We start from the raw sequence: 8,233 nt of genomic DNA on the forward strand, positions 1-8,233 counted from the left end.
AAAAAAAAAAAAAAAAAAAAAAACTGCAGATCAGTTAAAAAAAAAAAAAAAAGATCTGAAGCTGGACAATGTGTCTCCAGAACAGACCTTCCGTGTGAATCACTCAGCCCAGCCTCTCCTTCCCCTGTCTAACAATTAGAAAATATAATCAGATACGTGGGCACTAGAAACACTTATTTTCCTAAAATGTAAAATCAGAAATGTTGCAGGTAACATTCTTTTATATAATCCAAAAATAAAATAATGTCCAAAATTATTCTTACCTACTTAAGAAACATACTTTGATATAACCCATGGATCAAGTGTATGGGTTAATTAGGAAAAACTGAAATTTAAAACCGTCTAGAAACATACAAAATGGGTAACACTTCTTTCTGAAACCAATGCGATCTCTATAAATATAACTCGTGGAAAATATATGGGTGGAAATGTATCAAATGTTGAAGAAGGAAGATTAAAACAGGAATTGAATCCACATCATGAAAGCTAGAAAACAAAAAGTGGAAATATGAAGATATGAAAGATGAAAGTAACAAGATATGAAATAAGAGACAGGAAAAATGAAGATAGAAACTACTTATTTGAAAGCAAAACTGGCTGGAGAGACCCGAGTTGTGGAGATAGAGAAGATCTGAGGATTCCTGTTAAACCATCTGACCTAGCCACTGTCCCCTAGAAACCTAATTTTAACCCTTGCCTTTCCAAATCCACAGAGAAGCTACCTGCTGTGACATGGAGGAAAACGAAAAAATTGATAATGGCCACACTTTTCTTATTTTGGAATAGTATGTATCAAGAGGGACAATAGACAGCTGGAAGAAACTGTGGGATTTTGACTTATGTGCATCAAGTGCCATATAAAATACACTACAAGGTTTTAGACTCAGGATTTGTGCTATATTTCCTTCTAATGGTACCTTTCTCTTTGATTTTCTTCATTCCATTGAGCAGTTCAAGTTTTCATAGATCCTATGTTCTTTGGAGTTATTTTGTGCTTGGTGATTGTTTTCTGGGTCAGTTCAGCTAGACATGACAGCTCTGGGCCTTCTTAATTGTTTGGTTTAACCTTTGGTAAGCATGGTAGTGGTCATGCTGGTACTTTAGTGAACTCATTGTTCAAGGAAAAGGGGGATATTCTTTAATGTCTAGTTAAGACTAGCAACTCCAGTCAGGCACTGTGGATTGCTAGAATTATTTTCAATGGCTTTGGGGAAGCTAAAAGCTAAAATAAGATGCATATATGCAAACTCACACATACTTAAAACTTTGTGGAAATCTTTTTAGAAATGGAATATAGATGCAAGGAGCAATGTTCAACATTCAGGGGAATATTTTAGTGAGTCACAAGTTTCTCTTCCTCATACTGATTGCTCTTTTGAAAACTTATTTATATTGGATATGTTTAAATCAGATTTCAAAAATATCAGACATTTTATGGTTACTTAAGAAATAAAGCTTGAATGAAGACAGATGGAGTAGACTTTCCTAGCATATATTACTAACCTAGTTCTAAAATAGGCTATTTAGTGTGTAACTTCCTTTTTGGGGGGTACTAGAGATCGAACTCGGGACCTTGCACTTTCGAGGCAGGTGGCAGAACCAATGAGCTAAATCCCTGGCCCTATAACTTGCTTTTATATGGGAGGAACATTTTAATTGAGACCCTTCTACAGTGATCTCACCTTAGTAAATACAGAGATCTGGAAATACCAAAACTCCACAACCTGCCTTAGAGAACAAGGCATAAAACAGATCTAAAAGGGATACTGAAATCTAATTTGCCCATATAGCTGCTTTTCATCAATTTTATAATTCATGTATGCAAATCTTACAAAATGGACCTAAAGCCTAGCTAGTAAAGCTATCTATATAGGATGTATGAGAATACATAGTCTATTGATACAGTCATAATGGACTCTTCATAGGATGACAAACAAAATAGCTAAAATAAAGTTGGCTGAATGAGTAATTTAGCTTTCATTCCTGGGTCAACAACCCAGAAGAGGTCCTGTACATGGAAATGACCAAAATTTCTGGGTACTGAGTGAGAAAATGCCCCAGCTGAATAATCTCTTTCGGTCATGCTCTGCAGTCCTTGTACTTACTGTGTTTCTAAAATGTAAGACCACATTCACTGGTCTCAGGAGAAGAGGGTTAAGTTTAATCAAAACATTGTGAATGTAATTAGTGCTACAGAACTGAATAATTCGGAATGGTTAAAATGGTTGTTTTATATTATGAATATCTTACTACAATAAAAAAAACTGCTGCTTATAAAAAATAGCAAACTTCTTGCTAAAAAAGAGTTAGTCAACATGGATACATTGCAAACCTCTCACAAATTAGAGAGAAAGCCCTGGCAGGTAATCAACAGACACACTTTGCAGCTGAAAAAAATAAGTAACATCTCATTCAGAAGTTGAGATGCTACTGTATCATATCTAGAAAGTTCCCATGCCACTTTAACATCTAGATTTATGTTAATACATTTAGTGTCACTCTCATCTTTACTGAGGGTGTGCATTACTGTTGGCAGTGTGGGGTTTTCTAAGACCCCAGGAACCTTATGTCTTTTCTACCAGATCCCACCTGATAAGCTTTCCAACAAACAACGTCACTGTTTCTAGGTTAACTCCAGAGTCTGAAAAAACCCATTAGAGGAAATAAACGTTTAAATTAATGAAATTATATTTTGACTTATTAATCACATAAGAGTTAAAAATCACAGAGATTTTTAGCTTGGTTTTAATTTTTCAGTTCCATTTTTAAATCAATTAGGAGAATTATTCAGAAAGCACAAGATAACATTGTCTAGACCTTTAGACTTTGATTGTTTAACTTTATCAAATGAGTTGAATTTGAGTTAATGATGTTCCCTTATATTTCCCAGTGTCCCTGTGGTAAGGCCTTACCTTATGGATGGAAAAGCAGTTGCGGCTAAATGGTAACTATGGTATGATGGTCTTGAAGCCACATTTGGTTTCCTGAATTTTACTTAAATGCTGTGCTTGTTTTTGGTGATTCTATTAAAAGCATAGTAAAGCTAGGCCAGCCTGTGTATAATAAAACAGATTTCCTGAGTCAAGATGTTCATTGTGTGACCAGGAGCCCACTGCTAGGCCTTTTGGGAAGGAGAGGAAGCTCAGTCTACCCAGAATATGCAAATGATTTTCCCATCTGGAGATTTCTCTCTGTGACTCCCCTGGGGCCATCTTACCCATCAGCATGTGTGAGGATTACTTCCTCTTGCTCTTCCTTTGCTAGTTGGCTGGCTTGGGCAAAGGCCTATGAGATCTCTCTTTTTACCCAACTCTGTCACACACTGGATCTCGGGCCAGGTGGGACCTTTTAAAATGAATAATATGGCATCGAAGCAACACCAACTAACATTTGGCCTTGGGGCACTCTTCTGTGATGATAAACTTGGCACAGTAGTGTCCTTCCACAGAGCTTCTCAGAGCGCCTTGGATGACTGTCTTCCAATTAGCAGAAGGTAAAATTGATCCATTATGGGTATTTCCAGTCAGAAGAATACATTAGACTCTCTAGAATATTTTTGCAAATAAAAGTTGTGTTAAATAAATACTTTTTGTTACTAATAGCAGCGATGGCAGTTTATCTGTAGAAAGCAAGAGTCCTTACTCAGGATTATTTTAACATATAGGTGGAAAGCAGGCTAATAGGCCCAGAATGCCTGGCTGGAAATTTCTAATGATAATCTCTATCAGAAATGGAATGCTGAAAGGAGAAGGAGAAAAATTAATTTCCAAGTGGCCCATCAGTTATGATGATGGAACTAAAGACAGGGAGTCAGAGAGGAACAGGTATCTGAAGGCTAGAGGTGACCTTGGTTCTCAGGTTGTTCTCTTTGGCTTTACCCTGTTGGATACAATCAAATCCTTTTTCACAATCCTGCTGAAATGTGTCCTCCTTGTTGGTAGAAAAGTGCAGGGGAACCCAGATCTGCAAGAGGGTGGAGGAAGTTCCCTGGTACTGACTTTGCCTTCTGTGGTGACTTGATGGTGGGAGGACAGAATAAGTACACAAAATCATTAAACTCCAATTTCAGAATCAAAGAAGATGAATGTGACAAGGACATTATAGTCACTTGGTATCAAATTCCTCTCCCTTCAGCTACTGATGTGGTGGATGCTGTAGATTTCTTTGATTCTCAGAAGAAATGTTGGAAGAGCAACACTGCACATCTTGTGGCTTCTGTGTTATTTTCCCCATGAGTCCATTTCAAAAGATTTAATATACAAAGCTCTTTTATGCCTCACAACAGGCTGATTGCACAGATGCCAATAGACAGTCTGTGTGCTGATAGTGCAGGCTATGACCTTCAGTTGTGTAAAACCAAATCCCTGAAAACATAGCCTGGACACTGTTCTAATATAGCATGATATGTGCCTGTGCTTTAAGACCACTGTTTCCTTTTGGCACTTTAATAAGAGAAGTGCAGGGACAAAAACTTTGCTTTCTTCTCTTAAAAAAAACCTGCCATCTTTATAAGTCTAGGCCTGACATCAGAACCATCCACCCATGTGAATGAGCTCTTCCACTGCCACATACCCTTGAATGCCCATCTCATTGTGGCCCAGATGGAAACAAAACTTTGAGGGGCCCACTTGTGTCCCCGGCCATTCCCTTTCTTTGTTTTTAAGACAAACTGAAAGGAATCAATGCTTTGGGTCAAGTCAATCACTGTGATCCTTATTTTTGAGATAGAGCTCAAAAAAGCCAATAATGCCTTCTATTGTAGCTGCCTCCCCTTACACACATGTCAAGGCCCATTGTATTAAAATTCGAAATGTTGGCCAAAAAAAAAAAATTCCCAAGCAGCAGATGAAGACCCGCTTATTTCAAATAACATTAACAATACACCTTTACAAGACAACTTGCAGGTGTTGCGATGTCAGAATAGTTAGAGATCCAAGGCTGCCAATGTCTGCTCACTGGCACAGAAGGTATTTATTCACATGGATCAGGATGGACATCTTTAATGATTTCAGCTCACACAGCCAATCCTCCTTATCTGTCTGCCCTTCCATAATCCTTTCCTACCCAGAAGCTTAAGCTGTAGTGTAGGTCTCTGAAAGAAGTATTTTCTTTCTTTTAGGATTATTATTATTACTGCTATTTTTATGAGATATAATTCTTTGATATTGCCTTTCTTTGTTTCCTGAAAACACTGTTTCAAATGAAATTTATATATCTTACTTAAAACACTTGGTGAAAGTACTGATTATTTAAACAAAACTAATGATTGCACTCTAATTCGTATCTGGTTTTGAGAATTGAAAATTTCAGCATTCTATAAATGCCAATGAGTTTCTAAAGTGATCTGGTCATTTTTAATGGCACATCTTTAGAATTTAGTTTAATGTTGTAATTCATCAGTGTTACATTACATAGGAGCATAAACACTCAAGATGGTTATTACTAGAATTTAGTAGTGATTACTAATAAGCTTAGCGACACTTACCAACACTAGCATCCTCACTGACAGTCATTATACAGAGATCATTTTCAAGAAGGAATTAAGTGTTTTGCTTTTCACCTTTGGAAACTTTTATTTGGATCTAATTATAATCAAGAAACATCTGCCTCAGATGGAATGGACACTTGAAATTTATTGGAAACATTCAAGTTTTAGCCATCTGCATGCTATCAAAAATATTCTAATAGAAAAATAGATACTATTTTGATGCTTATTAAAAATAATATAATTTACACTGGTTATTACTTGTTTTATAATATAAACTGATGATAAACTTTTGTTTTGTAGTTCCTTCATTTGAACTATAAGACATTAATTGAAATAAAAGATCTAGGGCCAGGGATTTAGCTCAGTGGTTCCTCCACCTGCCTTGAAATAAAAGATCTAAGAATATGAGTAATAGTTATAGGAGTCATTTTTATTATCTTTAGTCTATTTTCAAGTCTTTCTCATTGAAAGTATTAGCTTTAACAATATTTTTCTTACCAAAATTGTAATAGCCTTGTTGTTTTTTAAAGCCCTGATTATAACAATACTGTAAAACATACCCTTCCCTTTAGTTTAGATGGGTTAGCATCAACAGTAATAGTAATCTGTCACTAATTGGCATGCAGGTGTCAGGTAGGAAAACAATTATTGAGTTCCTATTGCATGCTGGCTTTTATTAAATATTGTGAATGGTAAGACCCTGGATGTCAAGCTGTTTAAAACAGAATTGTCAACACAAATCACACATGTATTAACTTCCTTAGGAAGGAGTACAGCGTAACATGCTAATTTGAGCACATAAAATACATAAGTTCCAGGAGGCTTAGACAACAAAGACATAACAGATTCAGGATGAGCAACATGGAAGGAGGCTTCCTGGTAAGACAAACTTTGAATGAGCGAAGGATGTGATGGACTTGAGAGGTCATGAAGCTGAGAAAGTCTGACTTAGGAACAACAACCACTTGCTTTGAATTGTTTTGCTATGCGTTTTAAATAAGTTACAAGAATTAATATCAAATTAAAGAGAGTATCTGTTAGTGACCTTATTTGTTTATGTAAATAAGTTTAACATATGATTAAGCTTTTTTCCATATTAATGGATATTAACGTTAAAAAAAGCAAGCAGGTTTTTCAAGAATCAGTGATGTAGAATTTAAAGAGTAATATCTAATTTGTAAAATAAAATCACTTAAGAAACAGACCTTATATGCTTATCAAACAGTTCATAAAATATTAACCACATTAGTGATGAATGTATCTCTTAGGTTATTAAAAGAGTATATAATTAAATTCTTATGAAGAAATGTTATAAGGTTTGAGGAAAATTATCTTTAAAATTTTATTAAGCTCTCTACTTTAACCCATGTTTTTAAGACTATAAAATCCAAATTAGGTAATAAGCAGGCAGCAATAATGCTTTCCAGTAAAAATAAAAATTTAGGCATAAAATACTAAAAGTACTACAGAAATAATCATTCAAAAATTATTATGGGGGACTGGGAAGCTTCAGCCTACTCATAGTTATATAGGTCCACTTAGGTAAGGCTTCATTACTAGTATAAAACTCTTTGGATCATTTTTGGGGGGTAAAGGTTGTAGGCGAATGCCTTGTGTTCTTTTAAAATGTTGACGTATGAATAATACCATCATAATTTTGACATCTTTGCTGGTGTTAATATTCTTTTAGTTTTTATTCCCTACAATTTAGGGTGACATTTTCTCATCTTGGAATGAGGGAAATCCTTCACTTTACTGAGAACGTTGCAATCAAGAGGATTTCTCCCGTTTTGTGCTCTCGGGAACCACAGTTCTGGTATCTGAGTACATTCTGATGCTTAACTACACTGCCAACTTTATAGGCACCATTTATTCAATTATATGCCAGTGTGTCTATTCATAAAAGATTTGGAGTAATTAATATTTAGTGACAGACTTCTCTTTCGGGTTCACCACTAGAGAAACTCAAAGGGATGGAAAAGAATTCGAAAGAGACACATTCTACGGGTGCGAGAACGCCTGAGTACGGTGAGGGAAAAGTCTTTCTGTCCGTGTTTGTAATTTAAACCTTCAAGTGCACAGTAGTGCTGAAGAATGGCAAAGTGCCCCGGGCCTCTGAGACTTAGGTAAACATACGTGGACCCCAGCGGTCAGAAGAATGATCAAAATTTAATTGTTCATCGCTCAGCAGCTCCTCAAATGCCTCTTTTCCGTTGTCTTGCTTTGTGATTTCTTTCATTTCTCCAGGAAATGTGTCCCTTACCGAAAGCAGAGAAAAGAAGGATCAAAACTCGAAAGAAATTCTGGGAAGCGGTTGATATGAACTCTACAGAGTTTGTGTCGTCTTGATTTAGCCCAAACGCTCAGAACACATATTTGATGTTTTCTTTCCCCAGTGCGTGAAAGGTGGCTCTACATTCAAGTGCAAATTTTCTTGTAACTGGAAGATCCATGTATTGACTCCAAAAAAAGCAGTTGGTAAACAGTAAATGGTAAAGAAAACCAATGCAAGTGTAAGAGAATAAACGATAAACACTCTGAGGGGAAACTCATCTCCCTTAAATGTGCGAAAGCCCCTTTCTTACTCACAGCAAGCCGTGTCCTCAGAGAAGTAACAAGTGTCGCGCTGCGCGGCTACAGAAGCTGCTGGCGGGAGGCTGTGGCCAGAAACCCGCGCCATCACCCCTCTGACTAGTTTTTCCTTTGCGGGGCAGTGGCCGCAGGAGCCCCAGGCCCCCTCGGCCC

At 36.7% G+C, this 8,233-nt stretch overlaps 1 protein-coding gene and 1 long non-coding RNA gene across 4 annotated transcripts in view; one reads left to right on the forward strand and one right to left on the reverse strand.

Moving 5' to 3' along the window:
- The window catches only part of LOC104852766, an 11,586-nt gene extending 3,362 nt beyond the window's left edge, over positions 1 to 8,224 (reverse strand). Inside the window, exons 1-2 of one of the 2 annotated variants that reach the window (XR_777579.2) lie at positions 8,078 to 8,224; positions 2,913 to 3,053 (exon numbers count right to left, since the gene is read on the reverse strand). This is a non-coding gene — a long non-coding RNA (uncharacterized LOC104852766). Of the gene's footprint in view, positions 1 to 2,912; positions 3,525 to 8,077 lie in introns of those variants that run through there. The other variant, XR_777578.1, reaches the window with a different exon arrangement.
- Positions 1 to 8,233, forward strand: part of Pde10a (phosphodiesterase 10A) — a 551,502-nt gene that overhangs the window by 262,496 nt on the left and 280,773 nt on the right. The gene's annotated exons all lie outside the window — the stretch shown is intronic.

This window comes from Fukomys damarensis, unplaced genomic scaffold (assembly GCF_012274545.1).
Source record: "Fukomys damarensis isolate Sample0158 unplaced genomic scaffold, DMR_v1.0_HiC HiC_scaffold_14, whole genome shotgun sequence".
NCBI classification, from domain to species: Eukaryota; Metazoa; Chordata; class Mammalia; order Rodentia; family Bathyergidae; genus Fukomys; species Fukomys damarensis.